The sequence below is a fragment of the Lissotriton vulgaris genome, chromosome 2_1, assembly GCF_964263255.1.
Source record: "Lissotriton vulgaris chromosome 2_1, aLisVul1.2, whole genome shotgun sequence".
NCBI lineage: Eukaryota > Metazoa > Chordata > Amphibia > Caudata > Salamandridae > Lissotriton > Lissotriton vulgaris.
In genome coordinates, this window is record NC_141687.1 from 737,699,466 (window position 1) to 737,721,665 (window position 22,200).

General features: G+C 41.2%; 1 protein-coding gene across 1 annotated transcript in view; it reads left to right on the forward strand.

Moving 5' to 3' along the window:
- The window catches only part of INSC (INSC spindle orientation adaptor protein), a 1,175,511-nt gene that overhangs the window by 659,829 nt on the left and 493,482 nt on the right, over positions 1-22,200 (forward strand). The window lies entirely within an intron of this gene.

Sequence of the window (22,200 nt, forward strand, 5' to 3'; positions counted from 1 at the left end):
ATCAAGGATGCAGTCACACTCAATTTAGACTGTGTCTAACATGGCCCAGACCTAAGAAATGAATTATGCCTGTTGTGCTTATATTTTTGTATTTTTTTTTTTTACCTCTGATGAACGTAGCTATAATGGGACTTTCTTACTGAAACAAGTAGCACAGCCGCTTACTTTCACTGCATGTGTAGAAGTGCTTCCACAAGCCTATTTATTTGTAACTGAGTGCTCTAAAGATAACTGCTGAGGTCGTAGCTGATTGATCCCATGGTAGTTGCTAGCATATTGTAATAAAATCTATGGTAAAGGTGCTAAAACACCATCTCGAGACTAAATATTGCACCAGTTGCATTACAGGAGGACATATTCTTTTTTGTTGGACGCAGGGTGATTAAGTGATTTGCCCAGAATCACAGGATGTTCAGCATCGTTGCTGAGACTCAAGCCCAGTTCCCCAGATTCGAGGTCGACCGCCCAAGCCTTTAGGCCAACTCCTCTCCTCAAGTTACAATGTATGACAACAAAAGGGTTTAACAGTATGCTTCCTCATTTAGAATTTCTCAGTGTTAGGATGTAATGCACGGGGTGGCTTCTCCGCTAAGGTGGGGGAGCATCGCTCCACTGCTCTTTGACCAGGAAAAATAAAATAATTTCACAGTTATTATCATTTTATTTTTTCGTAGGTTCGGGGCTGGATTAGGGTGGGGCGGGGCTCGAGTGGTTTGTGCACACTAAGTGACACTAAGTGACTGCTTGGGACCACTCTAAGAATCACAACCATTGACTAACAATGAACATTGCGATGCTCTTTTTGGCACTATTTTTACATAAATATTTAAAAGTTCATACCTCTGGTTCCCCTTATTGGGTTTGTGGGATTTTGGTGTCATTTTGTACATTAACGTATGCTCTTTGTTAGGTGTTGGCTAAGCTGCACTTGCCCTGTCTCTTAGAGACAATCTGTTTATACTTTGTGGGCTTGAGCCTGCACATAAACTTCCCATTTGATGGCTCCACTGTTATTCCCCTATTCTTTCTCCCTGTTTGCCCAAGGCATTCATTTGTCATGCCCCTTGCTAGGTTTAGCCCTACCCAAGAGCAGAGACTAAGTACTAATTAAATACATTTGTCACCATTTCACCATTTGTTCAAAGACTACTATTTCTTTCTTGAAAGCAAACTAACACAATTGGGCTCTATCCCTTTGAGATCCACGCTGTTTGTGTAAGCAGGCCTGTAAATCTTGTTGTTATCTCAGCATTGGATTGCCTTGTTTTTGCAAAGTCATCCTGTGCCTCTAGTGACCTCCCAACTTTTTTGGTACTGGTAGTATCAGATTCTTACTGACCTTTGGCTCTACCTAACCAGCCCAGGGCCAGTGCTATGCTGAAAGAGACACGTAGAATACAGTGAAAACACCTACATACACTATGGTACACAATGGGTTAGGGTACATCTATGATTGGCATGACCTCCCCTATAAGGCCTTAGTACATAATAGGGCAGGAGGATTGAAACTACCGTTAAGTCCCTAGTATATACTAGGCAATGACACTTTAGAGGCCAGAAGTCCTTTCTGCATTTGCATGTGTGCAGTGCTGAAGCCTGAGGTCAGTTTAACAGCAGCCATGTATTGCATGACAGCTTTTAAAATGCAAATAGTGCCCAAATTCAACTTTGGTGTTTGGGACACTTACACATCGTTAAACTACAATGTTTGGGCATATTACATAACCCCAGGGTTTCCCCTAGGTGTTCCAGGGGTGGGGGGTCAGATATTTGTAAGGAAGACCCTTATTAAATGAGTTTTATAGGCCCAGAGTTTAGTAAAATTGCACATTTCACTCCCCACATTGTTGTGAAGTGCTACCCTAAATCGACGTTTGTACTAAGAGCACTGTGGAGTGAGGATCTGCAATACTTGTACATATTCAGGACCCCTAGACTCTCCCCTAGGTATTCCAGGCGTGTGGGGTCCGGTAGATATAGGCAGGGCCCTTATAAAAGATGTTTTATAAGCCCTGATGTTGGAAAAATGGCCTAAGTCATTTTCCCATTACAACTTCCCTGCTGCATAGGTGAACATGGCAAGTTATTAACTAATAATTCCCACTAGGAGAATCATAAAATTGCCATTCAAATGCTTCCTAGAGTAGTATTGATAAATCCAATAATATGGTATTGTTGAATTTCTCCTAAATTCTACAGACAAATAGTGATAAGACATACTTACTAAATCTATATAAGAAGTAAGAGAGGCATTGGACGGTGGAGGGAAGGCTGTTGTGACCTTGTTAGATCTATCACCAGCCTTCAACATGGTCCATCACATGGTGTTGATGGGTCGGTTGTCGGAGGTAGGAGTACAAGGTATGACATGGAAATTGCTGTATTCCTTTCTCTCAGATAGGTCACAGACCGTCGACCTGGAAAACAACAAGTCCCATACTTTCTGCCTTCCTTGTGGGGTCCCCCAGAGGTCCTCATTAAGCCCCACGCTTTTCAATATTTATATGATATCGCTGGCTGGCCTTATAAAATTTCAGCTTACCTTGTACACCGATGACACTCAAATAGTGCTATCATTTAATGACGCCGAGGAAAAATAAACAGAAGTGCGCTTTCATGATTGTATGAAGGAGATAGCTGGGTGGATGGCTTCGAACTGCTTAAAATTGAATTCCACTAAAACCGAGATCATTGTTTTCAGAAATAACCCTCATGTTTGGACACCTAATTGGTGGCCAGCAGATTTGGGAAATTGCCCTTTACCAACACTGAAAGCCAAGAATCTGGGAGTAACAGTTGACAATAGATTGGCATTTAGCGATCACATCTGTGCTATGGTCTCTGCTTGTTTCCTGATACTACGAATTTTAAGGAAAATTAAACCTTATCTTTCAGAAGGTAATTTCAGGACAGTGGTCACGTTACTCGTTATGTCAAGACTAGACTACTGCAACAGTCTCTATCTGAATGCCCCAAAACAAGTCATCAATAGGCTCCAGATAGTGTAAAATGCAGCAGCCAGGCTGCTGTCGGGCACTCCCAAATTTGTTTCAGTAAAAAAGAGCTAACCAGGCTACACTGGCTTCTGGTGAAGCAAAGGGTTCACTTTAAGGCCTTTTGTACGGCTTTTAAGGTTCTTAATGGTATAGGCCCTGACCACCTGAAGAACAAGTTCAAGTGGTATGCTCCAGTTAGGACCCTTCGATTGACGGGAGCAAAAAAGGTCCTAACCCCCACTGTTAATAAGACCTCTTCGGGAGGCAGGAGTTTTATTGTATGTACATCTAAGGCTTGGAATGATCTGCCATTCAATCTGAGGAATGTTCCGGATCTCCTCCTTCTCAGGAAGAGGCTGAAGACATGGCTATTTACCCAATGATCTTCTCCCCACTATGGCTAGGCAGTATATAGCGCCAGGACGCCCCAGAGTAACAGCTGTGCTCAACAAAGTCAATTAACATACATTTCTTGTCTGTAAGCCAAAGTTCAGCCTTCCATTGGTCTGTCCTGATTGGTCAGAGTAAAGTGGATTAGCCAGGCTCCTCTGATGAGGTGATAAATAGCCCCTGGGGTTAGTCAGCGCTTTTGGAAGGGAAGGGTTCTTCTACATAGGAATACCAAAGCAGGAAGAGCGGTGTAAACCATATTCTTCATTGGAAGGAGGAGACAGGCAGAAGAAATCAGTTTCAATGTACACCTCCCCTCTTTGAACCCAGCCAGATGGTGGGTTTAAGGAACAGATGAGCAGAGGAAAGGGGGCAATACTATGGGTATTACCCCTCCTTGGGGTGTGTTTAACCTGCTCTTCCCTCCCTGTTGGAAATCAGCCATGATGAATTCTTGAGAAATGGTGCTCTCTGGGACAAAATAGTGCCACACTTTGGAGGGTGTGGTCATATCCTGAGGTGTTGCCCTGCACCTTTTTGGACATGAGTGCCCTCCTGCTTGACCCAGAATAAGTATCTGAGAGGGACGGAGCCTCTCAGATCTGCTGCTTGAATTTTAAGAGAGAAGAAAGTCCATGCTGAGGAGTTTGATTGACAGCAACCAAGCCCTGTACTCTAAAAATTGTGCCCGCTGCACAACCTGAACTACAGCCATGTGGACCTAACTTGCTTCAAAAAGACTAACGAGTAGACTCCCTGCAAGCTACAGGTTAACAGAGCTAACTTGGAACTTCACCACCGAGAATCTATAGCCTGGAGTACTACCAGAGGATTTGTAAGAGTTTTGTCCATGTGGATTGTGGGAACTGAAGTCCCAAACTTATAAGGACCATCTTGGAGCTTCCAGGCTCTTGAAGTAAGTTTTGGACACTTGTGTACCCTCTGAAAAAGTTCCAGAAGTTTGGAAGAAGTTTGGAGAAGTTTGGAGCAACTTTGGAAAAAAGCTCCTTAAGTGGACCGACTCTACCTGGCCAGTCAAGCCAGCGACCCTCAACCCCGAGCCGTCCTGCTGTCCAGGTTCGTCCTGCTGAAACGCTCCGGAAGCCTGACTTCCAGAGTATGACCGGGAGTAGGCAGAAGGCCAAGCTGGCAAACCCTCAACTAATCCGTCCTGCTGAAGAGCATCGAGAAACCCTGCAGGAAAAAGTTTGGGGAAAGTTTCTAAGTCTGAACGCACAAAAAGGTGACCAGGACCAACCGTGAGAGCTAAGACGCCTACCTTCAACCGCGAGCCAGCCTGGATCCCTGGTTCTTCCCGCTGGAAAGCTCCGGAAGTTGGACTTCCATGAGCTTTACCGGGAACTCATCACAATTCAAGTCAGCGAACCCTCATCGAATCCGGACTGGCTGAGAGCTTCAAGAGACCCCAGAAAGAAAAGCTCCAGAAAATTCAGAAAAGTCAGAGGGTAAAATCTTTGGCCAAGAACTACCGTGAACAGTAGCCCCATCGCGGTTGGCCTGAAACTTTGACTTTGATCCTGTCTAGCGAGAATGTATGTCCCAATTAGGTGCTATAGGTTTCTATGTGCTATATAATGCTAATTCTTTAAAAATTCATATCTCTTGTTCCCTACATTGGATTGTTTTTGTTTTGGTATCATTTTAAAGATAAAAATATTTCCTTTTTTTATTGTAGTTGATGTTGGTTTTTATTGTAAGCTGTGTCTTAATTATTTACTGAATTGGTGTTTTTGAATGCTTTACATACCTTTCTTTGAAGTTAAGCCTGCTTGCTCGCAGCCAAGCTAGCGAGGGTTGAGCATGGGAATAATTTTCAAAGACCTGTACTTAGCCCTATATTGTTTTAGTGGCCTTATCACCAGTGGTAGATATATTAACCACTACTAATAACCCACTTTCCAACACTTGTCTTCAGCAGGGGGAACCAAAAGGGTCTTGTCGAACTTGGTGTGCACTTATATTTTTACTAATCCGTTTTCAGGGTTTAATATTCCCCCATATAAAAGTATTGATTCCGGTAAATTCAGTATTTGTCCCAGGATTGAAATGGACAGCACAGCAATGACATAATTCCATTGTGTTTTCTTCACCAAATACGCCCTACCCCATAAGGAAAGCTGAAGTCCAGACTATTTTTCAAACTCTAGTCTGACTTTTTTCATTAAAGGCAATAGATTGACCTTCATCATGTTATTTAGTCCTCTATTCAAAAGCATATCCAAATATCTCCTTCCTTTTGGACCCATTTCATTTTGAAACCATGTATGGTAGCTGTAGTCGTTACGAAGGACATCTGCATTACTTCACGATTCCCCCAGTTGACATTGTCCGCAAAGAAGCCCAAAAAGATATCAAGAAGTGAGTTCAATGCATACATGGATATTAATGGTCTCTTCTGGACAAGTTGACTAGGAAGGAAGTTTTATGGACTTTTGCACGGTACACAGAGCCTATAATGAGGGTTGGTCACACATCTTACATATCACAAAGACATATCTTTCTTCCAGGTCTGTTCATGTTTTCTAACCTTCTAGGGGAAGCTTTATGATCACTACCTACATTTTCTATTTAGAACAACAATAACATTTGTATTTTTTACAAGGATATAATCAACTTCAACGTACTTACATATTGGTTGGTTGTTCTTACATAGGTGAATAAGACTTTCTCTTGAGCATGGACATCTAGCAGTTTGCCAAGCCATTCTCAGCCTGAATGTCTACATGTAAAAAAATTCTTATTCTGATATGATATTTTGGCTTTGGAGGAATTACTTTGTACTTCCTCTGTTGGTGAGTCTTTCCTGCTCTGTGCAGTTCCAACTGCCATTGAGTTCCTACCAATAGTTGCATACAAATCCGCCAGGACATCAACATCAGATGTGTGAACATTTACAGTTGTTGCTAGGTCTAGTAATACAAAGTTGATGGCATCTTTGTGTACTCTGGGGGGCAGAGGGCAACACAAGAAATCTCTTGCTCTCAATTGCTGTATCATTAGAGAAATTAGCTTCAATGTGCCCATAAAGTAATCTTCTGGACCTCCATTCTGTTTTGCTGCCTGGAGGATGAGTTTTGTATGTTGAAGACATGCCATAATTACTCTGGGATTAATTGCTGAGTCTTGAGTGGTGGTACCAAAACCTGTATTCTCTCTAAAATTCCTGAAAGTATTGAAGAATGTGATATGCAGTATCTGTGGCATGATAGTGCTAAAAACAAAACAGTCAGGTCTCGTTCCTCCATCTACTATGGAATACCATTGAGTCAAATGTTGTCTCTGTGGAGCCAGTATTCAAAATATATAGGGGCAGATTAACAAAAAACTGATGCATCCATATAGATACGTCAGTTTCTCTGCGCCTGAGTGAAAAACCCTTGCGCCACCATAGATGCGCCATATTTACAATACGGCGCTCTATGGCGCAAGAATTGACAGATGTGTCAGAAATTCTCGCATTGCTGGAGTTGTGTCTCAAGCACTGCACAACTCCAGCAATGCATGTTGTGAGCTGTATTCAATACACTGCATGACTCCTTGCGCCTGCTTCAAGCAGGGTAAGGTTTTGACGCAGTGGTGTCCTAAAAGTCACGCAGAGAAATCTTGTAGATTTCACTGCGTCACTTTTATGAGGCTTACCTGCGTGGGAATGCCTTCCCTGCATACATTATACCTGACGCAGGTATAATGTCACACAGGGCTTCTCCCTAGATGCATCATGTTGTAAATTTGCTGCATTTTTTATGCCGCCGTTACGTCACAAAAGTGACACAATGACTGCGTAAAAGTGACGCATGGGGCTTGTAAATCTTCCCCATGTGTTTTTGGATGCGTGATGTTTTCTAAATAACCGTTGATCATGAAGAACCATATGATGTACAATGTATTCTTTTTAAATCATTGTTATGACCGAAATAAGACAATTGACTGACTGGCTGACTAACTAGTCTATCAATTGATGTACTCATTTGTCAGTTGTGTCAAGGCAGTGGTGTATTGTTAAAAGGAAGATAGTAAGCAGTCCCTCAGGTGGGTCAAGAGAGGAGGAAAGCGATATGTCAGGATGTCACAAAGGGGAGAGGTTATCCTACGAAAGTTAGAAGGAGGGGAATTTCTCCTTTCGGAACTAGGGCCCTTACAGACCCAGACAGCTAGGGTTCATGCTTCATCATATGGGCCTGCTCCTCGTCGGGTCTGCGCTACAACACCCTACAGGCCCCCATAGAGTGGCTCTTTGGAGGAGATATTTTGTTCCTTGCCGTTTGGTGCAGTTGAAGTAAGGGGCCTAAGGAGGGTAGACGTAGTGAGAAGTTAATAAAGCAGGTTGGGTCATCCAAAAACGATTTTATTCAAATTGGTTCTCCACCTGATTAAAAAGGGGAAGAGTGGCATCTGTCTGAAGTAATGGTTCAGCTTAACGGCGCTCTACTCTTGTCTGGTCAACATGTTTCATGCCAAGTGGTCTGGAGGATCAGAGGCAATTCATCTGGATCTAGTGAATAAACTATCTACACACAATGGAAGGGGGGAACCTACCTACCACGTGTCAGCGCTGTGAGTAAGGTACCCATAGCATTAAGACTGATTTGCGTATATATTTGTGTCTGCACTGGGGTAGCGAAGTGAGCTAAAGAACGATGATGGATTCAACTCAGATCTGTGACTGTGGTGAGTGGCCGAAAAGTTTCAGCGCTCCGTCCATCATCTCCTTTTGTTTGCTCTAAGTGGGCAGGGTATGCCCAGACGTGGGTCTCTTGCTCACTTTATCACTGGATTCATGCTAGCCTGGCTGATGAGGGCTGTTAGCCTGAAACCAGTCACAGGATGCTTCTTTTCCGGTCCAGGGAAGACATGGCTTGGCAGTTTGGGCCGGACTGTTCCCATGAGGCACAGGGTGAAGACTGATTTGCATATAGCTGTGTCTGAACTGGGGCGGCGAAGTGAGCTAAAGAACGATGATGGATTCAACCCAGATCTGTGACCGGAGGTGAGTGGCTGAAAAGTTTCAGCTCTCTGTCCATCATCTCCTTGTGTTTGCTTTGTTCGCCCTAAGTTGCCAGGGTATGGCCAGACGTGGGTCCCTTGCTCACTTTGCCACTGGATTCAAGCTTGCCTGGCTGATGAGGGCTGTTAGCCTGAAACCAGTCCCAGGATGATTGTTTCCAGTCGAGGGAAGACATGGCTTGGCAGTTTGGTCTGGACTGTTCCCATGAGGCAGAGGGTCAAGACTGATTTGCTTATAGCTGTGTCGGAACTGGGGTGGCAATGTGAGCTAAAGAACGATGATGGATTCAACCCAGATCTGTGACTTAGGGTGAGTGGCTGAAAAGTTTCAGCGCTCCGTCCATCATCTCCTTGTGTTTGAATAAGGTGTGCCACCCCAAATGCTCTGTTAAAGGTACACTCAGATAATCAAAAGGATTCACATGCTAAAGGGAGATGCTTTCTAACTTGGGATTTGCCCTATTAAATTCCCTGGTTCAAAATCCTGAACTTCATCTTGCTTACTTTGATCTCCAAGCCCTTCTCTTTTCAGAAGCTGGCAAAACGACCCAGCAGCCTCTGTAGTCCCATTGGCAATTTAGAGAGGAGCAAGGGATCATACATGTTCATCAGTGCATGGACCCTCAGATTGGCCAGCCTGGGTGCATCATTATTGCAGAACTCAAGGTAATGAACAATGCGATTAATGTACAACAAGAACAGTTTAAGAGCAATGACACATCTGTGCCTTACTCCTCTGTTCACAGGAAAGGTTTCAGTTAGTTCCCCTTCACTACCACATCTCACATGTGCATAATTATCTGTGTGTAACCTCACCAAAATGTCAAGCAAATAGGCTGGAACCTCCATCTCAGCAAGGACTTTCCATAAGGTATTTCTAGGAACTAAATCAAAGGCCGAGCATAGGTGCACTAACATAAGATATAATGGGCCTTTGCCCAGGGTGATAGCTTTCTAGTGCAGCATTTGGAGTCAGAACACCTGATTGATGGTACTAGATCATGCATGCAATGGGGTTAGAACATCATTAGTGACAATCCATTCCTGCACTCTACCCGGGACTACTTTACTGAAAAGCCTCTGTGCACTGTCAATAAGACTTATAAGCCTATACTTGACTGGGGAATCCCTGGGCCTTTTTTGTTAATTGGTATAATTTCAGACCCTTCCTACGAGGGGGAATTAAGGCCTCTTTCATAATGGAAGAAAATGCTATTGTAGAGTAAGCACACCAAACACCTGTGCATTCAAAAACACTTTGCTAGGGAATGTTATCAAGATCTGGGGCTTTATTTGGAACGATCCCTCCTATGGTTTTTAGCAGTTCCAGATTTGCAATCTCACGGGGATCTATACCTCAAAGTTGTGCTGTAGTATGTCAAGGACCAGCTACAGAGCTTAGATCTTCTTTCCTGATGTTGCTACAGGCCATTCACAGAACCCAAAAACTGCATCGCTAGATTACTGGCTCATTCTATCCCATTTTTCAGAGTAGAGACTAGGGAAATGCTCCACCCAGTCACAAGCTGCAATGTAGGTTTTGATCAGGTTGTGAGGCCCCTTTCATATCGATTAAGTTGGGCCAAAGTCTAACATTTTTATAATTGATCAAACTAGAGTGGTTTTCCCTGTTAAATGTGTGCACACCCAATCTGCCCGAATGAGTTATTCTGCGCATGTGTGGATATATTTTTTAAGTAGAGAAGTGTGGCTCAATGGTTAGAGCAGCAGACCCTGATGCAGAGGTCTGGCCGGGACCAGGGTTCAATTCCCGACGCGGTAGGGTATAGGGCTCAATGTCCACGGACTCGATAATTCTCGCCTCGGTGCCTACTCTAATCATGGGTCCCCACTCTGCAACTCTGGGCAATAGCTTGCTTAATTTCCACAACGGCCCTAAAGTGCTGGGATGCCTGGTTTCACCTTGGGGGTGCCCAGTAGGGAGCATCTCACAGGTAAAGCCAGGACGGGTTCCACAGCGGTATACAGCGCCAAGATGCCTGTCAGGTGATAGTGCGCTTTACAAGTATTTTTTAAGTATCAAAAGAAGAATTTCATTGAAGATATAGATATACAATACATATAATTACTTAACAATCAATACATCATATACTCAGTCAAGCAATAATACATAAAAAGAGTTATTCAATAGAACAATAACCGTAAGAAGGTTAATATTAATCTAATAAAAAAATAGGTAGAAATTTAGGAATATCTGGTGACTCTTATGGGGGTTTTAGTACTACTTGTTGGGCAGGAGGCAATGAGAAATCTCGTTTAGCACAAATATGAAAAAACAGTGTTACAGGTAACCATAACTGAATACGTTTTGTAGACATATGTGTGGGATAGGTAAGTAAAGTATTCAATCCATGATTATGACAGATATTACACCACGATGCTTTGTAAGAACATTTTTAAAAATACTTCCAATTCCTTGTTATTTGCTGAAAAGCAACAACTAGTAATAGATCGATAATTTTGACATTGAGTGAACACTTATTCCATATCGGTGAAATACTAAAAAGATGTAAATGGTAGAGAAGGGAACATTGGTGCCAAAAATTGAGATGATTTGAGAACACACACGCTTCCAAAAATTATGCACTAATGGGCATGAAAATAACATGTGGAATAAGTCAGCATTTGGGGATGTACACTTCCAGCAATTATCTGGTACATTGGAAAAAATGTTATTAAAGTTATTTGGGGACAATAAAAGCTTATTATAAATGTAGAACAGTATTTGTGTTAGACAAGCTGCTCTTGTAGATTAACGTATCTTGGCCCATATATTGCTCCATATAGAAAGAGACCAAGATGTGTTAACATCTCTTTCCCAGGCTATCTCTATCTTTGATGTTTGCCTACTTTTGTCAGGAATTTTCAGGAAGTTGTATATGGTAGCCCCCTTAGGTAAGATACGTAGTAAAGTGGAAAGACCTGTAGGTAAAGTACAGTTATTTACTGTAGAGGCAGTGTTAGTTAATTGGGTACAATTGTCAAGGACAGTTTTCCTAAGAATGTAGTATTTGGGTAGAAATGAGGTTGGCATATCATATAATTGAGTAAGTGATGTGAAGGAAATGAAGTCTGAGTTTAAGAATAGTTGATAGATCCATATTAAGCCTTTTCGTCTCCAGGCTTTCCAGTAAAAGGGTCTGTAACATATTAATAAAGTTTTGTTGTGCCCTATAGTTGAAGCAAGGAAAGAGTCTAAAGTGGTGTGTGTCAAAGGGTATAGCGGGTCAAGGAGTTTGGAAGTAAGTTTAAATATAGAAGTAGAAAGGGGTTGAAAGGATAAGTATTCTTGAAAAGAACATGGAAATGAAAACGAGTTTTCATCTGATGTCCATAAAGGATGATCGTCTGTAGAATCCAATAGTCAAAATGAGGCTTGACGTAACAAAAAGGCTTTTTGATAAACATGAAAATTGGAAAAATTAACTCCTCCTTCAGCTTTAGGACGGATTAATTTGGTAACAGATATACAGGATTTCTTCTTGTTCCACAAAAAGGAGGAAAGGATGGAGGTAATAGATTTAGTCGATAGTCGATATAAGAAGTGGTATATTGGAAATTGTGTATAACACTATGGGAGAAAGCATCATCTTTATAGCGCCGAGGCCACCCCACCAAGATAAATAAAGGGAATGCTATTTAGTGGTAAGTTCCAAACTTTTCTGAATGCATTTATTCATACATGATGCTACTGTACCTGAAATTGTAGGAGTGAATTGTAATCCTAAATATTTAATATGATTGGATTTCCATGTAAAGTTAGATGATGTAAAGTCTGCTATAAAAGTGTACTTGGTCAGGTGGAAAATTTCGCATTTATCACTATTTAGTTTATACCCAGAAATAAGGGAGAAGGATTGAACTTCTGCCAAGAAGGCAGGAATTGATTCATTAGGGTTTGAAATAAAAAGCAAAATGTAATTGGCGTAGGCCGCAAGTTTAATGTGAGTTGTGGGCGTTTCGAAGCCATGTATAAGCACGGTTTGACAAATTTTTGAGATAAAAGTTTCTAGGGCTAGGATAAAAAGAAAATGAAATAAAGAACATCCTTGCGGCACTCCTCTGCCGAGATAAAAAAAAATGAGGATATGAAACCATTGGCGACTAACACGGCGCGCGGATTTGAATATAATAAGGAGATTTGGGATATAAATTTAGGACCAAAACCAAACCATTTAAGGGTGTAAAATAAGTAACGCCACTCGACTCTATCAAAAGCTTTTTTGGCTTCTAGTGCTATTGCTGCAAGAGGGTGTTTTAGATGTGAAGCCTTAGATAAGATATTGAAGAAGAGCTGTGTGTTATCTGTAATTACGTGTCCCTTAACAAAGCCAGATTGTTCCTTGCCTAGTATATTTGGTAGGTAGGAGTCTAAACGAAGGGCCAGTGCTTTAGAACATTTTTTATAGTCTATGTTTATGAGAGAAATAGGTCTAACATTTTTACAATGCTTTGGGTCTTCGCCTACTCCATGTGGTTCCAACCCCTTTTCTCATGTATCCCTGAATCTTCCATTTTTAAGTATGTCATCTTCCTGCATTTCTTTTTCCTTTTTATTTTTCCTCAAAGAATTATATCTCTTTTCCTTTCCAAACAATCTTCTTTATTTCCTATCTGTCTATTGCGGTTTTCCAAATCCTTTACCTGTTTTTGAAGCGTAGAAACTTGTGAGTGTAATTGAGAGACATTAACACATGTTTCTTTTAAGGAAGAAATGGTGTGCTTGACTTCAGAGACCCTCATGTCAAGTTGAGACCAGTTATCTGTTAAGACTTGCAACTTGGTATTCGTCTCTACCATAAAGGGTAGAAGGGCTCTAATCTCCTCGAGCAACACTTGGGCAGCTAGGGAGGATCTTTTTTGAGACGTTTAGTGACTGATTTTCCAGGAGTTCCAGAAGAAGGATCCATTGTCGTTTTTAGGCTGTGAGGCGGTGACATCAGAGAGTCTTTAAGCTTGGAAAGCTCAGAATAAAGTTTAGAATTTTTTATAAAAATATGTTTCTTAGATGGCGATGTGTAAAATGTCTTTATTCTACCCATAAAGCGTTATCTGAGCCCTTCTTTCAAATGTAGGTATATGGGGAGGTAAGCAATGAGGTGTGATAATCACCAAGAGGAAAAAGCCATGAAGACAGAAGGAGTTTCACTACTTTGTTAAATATGATAATAACGATTTAAACCTGGTATTCCCTTATAGAAAGAGAAAAGCTTACATTTCGTGCTCACCTCATGTTGACTCAGCACTTGGAGAATACAGGCATATGTTTTCTGTGAGAGCTTGCAGGCAATCACAAAATGCCTGGCAAGCGTATTCCTCACAGAACCTTTATCAAGTGTTCAACAGTAAGATGCTGCACTTTTAACAAGGTTCCTGGGGTATATCAAAACCTGTTTCTCTTTGCCAAATTTGCTGGATGCAGAGAAAATAGTTTGAAGGGGAGGCACGGCTTTGTTTACATGAAAATCACAATCGCAGTAAAAAAATGAAAACAAAATGGCTGCCACGATAATACGCGGCTGCAAATGCAGCGATTTTCGCACAGAAAAAAGTACTTGCTTGCTTCAAAAGGGGGCTTGAAATGTTACAAGGTGCTCAGCATATCTTCCACGGTCCACTGGCGTCACCAGCGTTGCTCCGTGCAGTTTGGAATGCGTGGAATCTTAAAGATACGCCGGGGAGCTTCACCCCTATGCCACCATCTCTCTTGGGCACCAAGCCATGCCCCCCATGTGTGGATATATTGTGGCATGGACAGGCGTCTGCTGTGTGCATCTATTGATCTATGTGTCATCATGTCAACTCACTCTGCATGCATGTTTTGAGGCAACATGCATACCTACAGGTGTGTCAGCTGGTGTTACTGTTTCTGTCATCAAAGCGATTAACACGCATACCCATGACACACATTTATTTTGTCTCTGGTGAGTTCACCATCAGTGATACGTACACCTCTTCTTCAGGGAGGGTTCAGTGTGTGGCATATAGTACACTATTACTGTATGACAGTAACTTTGGGGGAATCTCTTAATTTAATGTAGTGTTTAATGCATGTCAGTAGTTCATGTAAGAATATTAAGACAATAGTGCATGTTAATAATACAAGTAAGGATTTGTAGGCATAGTATTTTTATTTTAGCTGTGCTTAGTGTCAATTTTGAACAGAAGGGAATAGGATTCAAGTGTGCTGCACAAATATTTATGCTTACTCCACCCATACCTTTCCTAACCCGCACCAGGGGAACCCGTATGAAGTGGAAGGAGTGAAAAGACTACATAAGTAACTATATGACAACCATTGATAATAAAACATTAACACCAAATACTAAGAAGGGTATTCTATTGCATTTGTGGGACAGAAAGGAATTGGGCATTATAATCAAATGGAAAAAAAGAAACAGGAATAATGATGGAACCAATCTATATGTTAATGCGTTGGATGATTTGGAGACATGTTATTCTCCAATGGTTTGTATAGCTATAGAGAGGTATACGTTCTGTCACCATAAACAAGAGCAAAAAGAAACCATTGATGACTGTGTTGCGCTTAAAGATTAGCTGTATATTGCAGATTTACAAGAAGAGTTACTGAGAACAAGGCATTATGCATGATAATATTAAAAGGGTACAGGAAAGGCTATAGACGAGTAGAGATGCAACTTTAAAAGAAGTGTTGCAGTAGTAAGAAAGCTGAAATTTCCAACAGGTGTGCATAGGCAATGTTAGAAGGAAATAAGGAGAGCATGGAGGTGTGTGTGGAAAGTAAAGTGGCAAAACATTTAAGAAGAGTTCAGGAAGTAAGAAGAATTCATATAGTAAATACTTAATTCTGAGTTTAATTTTAAGAATACAGATAAGGAATTAAAACCAGGACAGTTGAGTTCTTACAGATGTGGAAGCCATGAACACCTAGCAAACAGCACGAAGTGTAGGTCAAGAGATCCCTAGTGTTCAATGTGTGGGTTGATTGGACATTTTGCTAGGACTTGCACAAGAAGGGATAGCAGGGAGAAAGTCCAGTGTGTGCCTGATTCTCATAAGGAGTCCACATCTGAAGGGGACCAGTCTGAAGAGGCTGAATGTATTCTAATGGTGAAGGATGCATATTTTAGATATTGCAAAGGTTCCAGAAACAGACCTAAGAGTGAGGTGGTTGTGGCAGGCATTCCAGTGATTTTGGTAGCAGATTCCTGGTCACCATACACTACATTTAAACTGAACATGCAGAAAGAGAGTGCAATTGGGAAGGATTTGAAGAGTTCAGATATACAACAGGAGAGCTTTACAATATAGGCTATACCAATGATGGGGTATAGGAAGGTATCTTCCATGTTTAAATAAAGGAATGCTAATGGAAAGTTGTATTTAACGGAACATGGACCGTGCGTATTAGGGTGAATGGACCAAAGAAGTTAGGACATCATATTGAATCCTTATAGCAAGGAGCAAGTGCTATTGGTGGATGAGTGTGACAATTTAGGTGAGGATATGTGTAAGAAATTTCCAAAAGTGTTCTAGGGAAAAGTTAGAATACTAAACGATTCAATCCTAGAATTGTGCTTAAGGAGAATGTAATTCCTGTGAATTGCAAAGTGAGGATTTGCCCTTTGTGGTTAGAGATTAAATGGAAAAAGAATTGATAAGACTGGAGGAGGCAAGAATAGTTGAACGCATCGAATCTTCAGAATGAATGTAGTCGGTGTTAATACCCAAGAAATCCAATGGCAAGATTAGACTGTATATCAATTTAACGGGGTGAACAAGTATATTCAGGTGGATAAATGTCCATTACCAAAGATCAATGAGATACTGTCAAAGGCAAAAAATATTAAGGTGTTCTCAACTGTTAATCTTTCATCAAAATACCACCAGATACCATTGCATGAAAAGAGTAGGAAGATAACAGCTTTCATTACACCATATGAATGTCTCCAATTCATTTGAATGCTGTTTGGACTGACCTCTGCTGCATCCGTTTTTCAGGGGTTGATGGGTGAGATATTGAGAGGTATGGATAGAGTTCTGTATTTTTAAGACAACATTCTAAAAACAGGAAGAAGCAGGAGAGTGCATGATGAAAGTTTGTGGAATGTTATGAGAGTGTTCAAGTCTAAATGTTTGACTGCAAAATATGCAAAGTGTAAATCTGTTAAAGAGAATGCCACATATTTAGGGCATGTCATTACCGGGGAAGGAATTTTGCCAAGACAAGAATTGGTGGAGGCAATAATGGAAGCCCCAGCACTTAAGAATAAGAATGAACTACAGTCATTCTTGGGTCTTGCGGAGTATTACTCCAAGTACAATTTTGCAAAAAAGACATATGGTTTGAGACAGTTGAAAACTCGGAATAAGTTTGAGTGGTATGAAGACTGTGTGAGGTCATTTCAAAGCTTTAAGAAGTTATTAGAGAGGCTACACCTATTCATGTGTTTGACCCAGCATTGCATAGCAGCATAACAGTAGATGCAAGCAAGAAGAGTTTTAGTGCAGTACTGATGCAAAAGGATAAGCAAGGTGGAGAGTTTGTGGTTAGATTTGCCATGCAAAGCCTTACCCCTGCTGAAGAAGCCTATTGAGTCATTGAAAGGGAAACACTCGCTTGTGTATGTAGCATGGCACATTTCTGGTAAGTTGTATGGGGTACTGATTTCAATGTGAGGAGGGATCATAAACCGTGGGTTAGCCTGCTCACTACTGATGGTTTCCTGAATGTGTTGGTGAGAATTAAAAGGTTTTTTTATGACACTACAGGATTTTAATTATAAGGTAAGATATGTATCTGGTGTGCAAAATAAAGTGGAGGACTGTATAGTCACATACCTTTACCTGTCAAAGAGCTGCCATGAAGTGATTGAGCACATAGAGACCTTCCGGTGAGTGGCGCGCTATAAACATAAATTAACAATAACAATAACAATGAACTTCCGGTTGCTTATGCAGATGATGAATGTTTGGACTGTACTGGGAAGGGAGAGTGGAGAGAAGCCTATGCGAAGGATGTTGAAATGGCAATGATGAAGACATATGGATGGACAGGACGGGTTGTCGGGAGGTGATAAAAGGATTCTGGGAGGTCAGGAATGAGCTAGGAGTGGAGTCAGACTTTGAATTGGGTGGGAGGGGGGAGTTGTGCCCCTGCACTGCTTGAAGAAAATGGTGCTGGAATTATCTGCTGAAGGTCATTTTGGTATAGCAAGAATGAAAACGAGAGTGAAATCTTGAAATTGGTGGCCAGGAATGAATCTTGACCTTGAGAAAGTAGTAAGGATTGTGTGCAATGTGCTGGCTCAGGCAAAAGTTTGAAGTCTGACACCAGCTCTGATTCCAATGGAATTTCCTAAAAAGGTTTCGGAAATGTTAGCAGTGGATTTTGTGGGTCTAATTTAGAAGGTGATGGGGGAAAGACAAATATATCATTGTTTTGATAGATTACTTTAGTAAGTGGGTTGAATTGGAAGTTGTACAAAAAGATGATGCAGAGACAGTGGTGACATTTTTGGATACCATATTTTTGAGAGAGGGTTTTCCTAAATAGCTGTTGAGTGATAATGGACCCCAATTTAAGGCTGCTATAGTGGAGGAGTTTTTAAAAAGGAATGGAATCAAACATGTGAATACCTCAGTTTATAATCCAGCTGGGAATGGCGCACTATAGCATTTTAATCGAGTGATTAAAGGAACCATTCAGATAGCTAGTGAGAATGGTGAGAAATGGGAGGTTGAAATAAAAATGTTGTGGACATATCATCTTACTCCTTTACTGGCATGATTCAGTCCTTTTGTCCTAATGCAAAGTAGAGAACCATACACCAAGGACAGTTTAGAGCTGATAGACAGTGCAATAGGGCTAGGGAAATAGAATGGTCACCGAAGGTGAAAGAAACTTTCTGAATTTTTGACACTAAGAAAGGGACCAAGATGGAGAGATTGGTAGAAGGTGATTGAATGAAGGTTAGGAAGGTGAAAAAGATTTCAAAATGAAAAGTGTGTATTGAGAACCATTGAGAGTTGTGAAATGTTTGAAAAACTCAGTAGGGTTAATTGATAATTGAGTGTGGCACATGGATCGTAGGGCAAAATGCAAGGGGACTGAAAATATGAAGACGTCTACTGAGGAAAAAGGGTCCCTTGAGGATGATGGGTTGTGGCAAGATGATTAATTCATGGAGCATGGCCATGGAGTGGAAGCCTGTGAAGAAACTGAAGACGTTTGAGGGGAATTGTGGAAAGAACTGGAAAATTAGGTAGGATTATTCAAACTTTGGGTAAACAATAAGCATTATGTTAAAATGAAATGGCTAACATTACAAGGTGTTTTTATTATTAGCAATTCTTAGAACTTGATTTAGCAGGTTGTGTCAATTTTCTATAGTATGCTGGTATTATTATGCCACTGCATGGTATCCAGGGGCTGTTATCAAGTTAACAATTTATCTTGTTATATGTTTATCTTTGTTACAGTGATTCATTGTTATTTATTGGCTTGTATAAGGAGGAAAAATATGTGGTGTTGCTGCTTGCGAGCAGTAGAATGTGTGAGATAAGCCAATTGTGAGGTAATATAGAATGTGGGATAAGGCAAGGTCCTATAGAGGGCGGTTTGGACTTGGAGCTTTATTGAGGAAGGTACCACTTCCTTGCTGTTTGCAGGTGCTGCAGAGTTGCGAATAAAGGAACTTGTAGGGACCAATTTGAGTGTGTATCTTCACTATATGTCCTTTTCTGATGATTCTTAGGTGTGTTTTTTTTCTTTCGTTGTTATGGTTTCCCTATTCTTTTCAATTCGTTATTCTACATAGCATAGTTAGAGGTACTGAATAGATAGGTGGAGGTTTACATCCTGGCATAATCATAAATCTATATCCGCAGTGATCTCCAAACGTAGATTTACCTTTGCGAATTTGGCCCTACGGGGCAAGTGCTGGGTCGTTCTGCAAGGCACTATACAATTCTGCCAAATTACTCACTCGCTGAATTACTTTGTGCAGAGAACATTTGAGGCCATCGGACAATATTGAGCTATTACATATCCTCATCACAACTAGCAAAGCCTGACAGTACAGATACAAACACGAGAGTGTCATGATAAAAGAATGAGGACTTCCTCTCTCGCTGGGCGTGCACGATCTTTGCATGCCAATAAATAATCCGAGGCTTCTGCTCTTGCATCCGCTGGGTTAGAAAGGGAGAGTCAGGTACATGCACGATAACCACAAGGAAATATGCAATGCATAGACAAATGATCCTTTTAATTATATTTCGAGAGGTCAATTGAGGATAAGTTGAGGGAACGTTTTTTGTTCAAGCTGAACATAAAACTAAAGTCAGTGAGCCGGATTTAATTTGCAAGAACATGAAAAAAAGCACATTAGTACAATTATTTTAGTCGCCTATGATTTGTCATTCATAGGGAATGCACAGGGAGTACCACAGATATTGCCAACTTCATCCTAAAATCAATATTTGAAACTTTGCCAAATAGGTATTTTTGTAACTGAAGCTATGCCTTCAATTAATAAATCCATTTATATTGAATAATATCAGGGTACTTTAGAATTGTTCAAATCACAGAACAGCTACTCCTTAAATCTTTATCACACTGGGTAATAAAGCACTAGTAATGCAAAATCAGTAACTACGGCAACCAAGTGGTGTATAATTACATATAAACAATTATAGAAGCAACTTTGTACAGACATTTTATTTTATAGCCACTTGCCACAGCACCACCACATTTGACGGAATTAAGGTCCCTTGTTTGGGCGGTAACAGTGTTTTAATCACTGACACTGGAGCTTTTACTGCTTGCCCAACCTTCTCCTAGGATGCCTGTTGGGTTCTGCTTCTACAAGTCTAAATTTATGGAATTGTTTTAAAGGCAAGAGTTGCATTGGAATGTGTCCTGCATGACCTCTTGCTGCCAAGACTGAATGTTAGTTCTATAAGGAAAGTTAGGAATGCATCCTGTGTATTTGTGAATTTGAAGGTGAGATGAAGGAGGAGGCTGAGCAGGAAGTTAACCATCTCCTGGTAGGGCATCTATTGAGCTATTAATCATCTGTACCGTATTACTAATAAAAGAGCTACCTACATGGACACTGGAGTCCAACATCTTTTTACAGCTTTACAGTGTCCAGGAATAAAACCGTTTGAATAAAACTATTTAACCTCTAGGTTTCAAAGAAAGAAGGGAAGTAAGCAGCCGGCGTTGGAATTGGTTGTTGAAAATATTCGTGCTAGTCCCAATAGCATTTTGGAGTATCAAAATTGCATCCTGTAGTACGTTTTTCATGCACTCATACATGCTATTGGAAATTCTACAAATCACATAATTAGAATACTCACTGACTATTCATGTACAATGAGTACAAATGAATGTACCATTGCACTTTTACTATTAGGGAGTTGGATTCTTCGGGGTTGGATCATGAAGGCACGTAAATGTACAAAAATGGGAACTCCTGTAGTACTTTTTCGCATACTCATAAATGGTTTTCCAGCCTGCCCCATGATGTTCTGGTATGATTCAACTGAAGGGAAGTGTCATGGAAATAAATGATGGACTACACAACCTTTGCAATAATTCACTTGAATTTGAAAAGGATTAGGTAAATCAGCAAGCATTTGGAAGATCATTTTCCTCATTGCCTCAGTTTTTGCCCGAAGAGAAGGTGAAATGATTAGCTGATGTATGAAGTTGCACTGTAGATATGAAACCCTAAGAAGTGGACTACCCAGTATTTGAAGATGGACTGGTGCTCTGGACTCTATGAGGAAGTATGAACTTTAGGTCCTACTTTCTTGTCTGAGTAAAAGCCCACTCAATTCAGTGCCTGTGTCAGGGCTTACTTCAGCTGTATCTGTGTGCTGGTTCAGGTGGTTGGGAACCTGTTATGTCACTGTAACTCTGCATAGGAGGCCAGGAGACTAGCCCTTGGAGTCATTCAGGGAGACCTGAGTTCAGGTGCTGGTCGAAATCCCTCTGATACAGGCAGGTGTGCAGCAGGGCAGCAATCCAGTGCGGCAGCAGTCCAGTAAGCAATAGTCTAGTCCGGCAGGGCAGCAGTCCAGCAGAGTGGCAATCCATTTAGAAACACAGCAGTCTTTCTTCTTGACAGAGTCTCTACAGGTCCAGGAGTTTACTCAAGAGTTGGTGTCTGAGGTCCAATGTTTATACCAGGTGGCTCCTTTGAAGTGAAAGAAGCTTCCACAGGTTTCCCATTTCAGTGCTCAGGTTTCCTGCCTCCACTACCCTGGCTCCAGACTTACTACAGGGGGTAAGGTGCCCTCTCTGTGGAGGCAAGATACAGCCTATTCAATTGTAAGTAGGACTGTGCCCAGCTCTGCCCTCCCATCCTGCCAGTGGTGTGGTCCAGAGACAGGCTAAATGGCTTTTGCAGCAAGGACATTTTCACTGACAAACTCAGGTGACTCAAATGGAAAGACACCATCCACAGCAAAATCATGGCCGAACGTATACGAGCTACAAGAGGGGCCGCCACCGTAACATCTCACTGATATTTTAATAGACAAACCTACTCACTTTGTTCCGTGGAAAATTTCCCACAAACAACTGTCGCCGTTGCTTCATCTCAGAGTCACATCGACCTTTTCTGACCATGCATCTATGACCCTATTCTTAAAAAATCTTGGAACTTTCCAATGAGAGCAGCTTGGAAAACCCCTGGCAGTAACGAGTTAGCGATGACATTCAAGCAGGTGCAAATACATTATAAGCAAGCTGTTTGGGCAGAGAAGAAAAGAT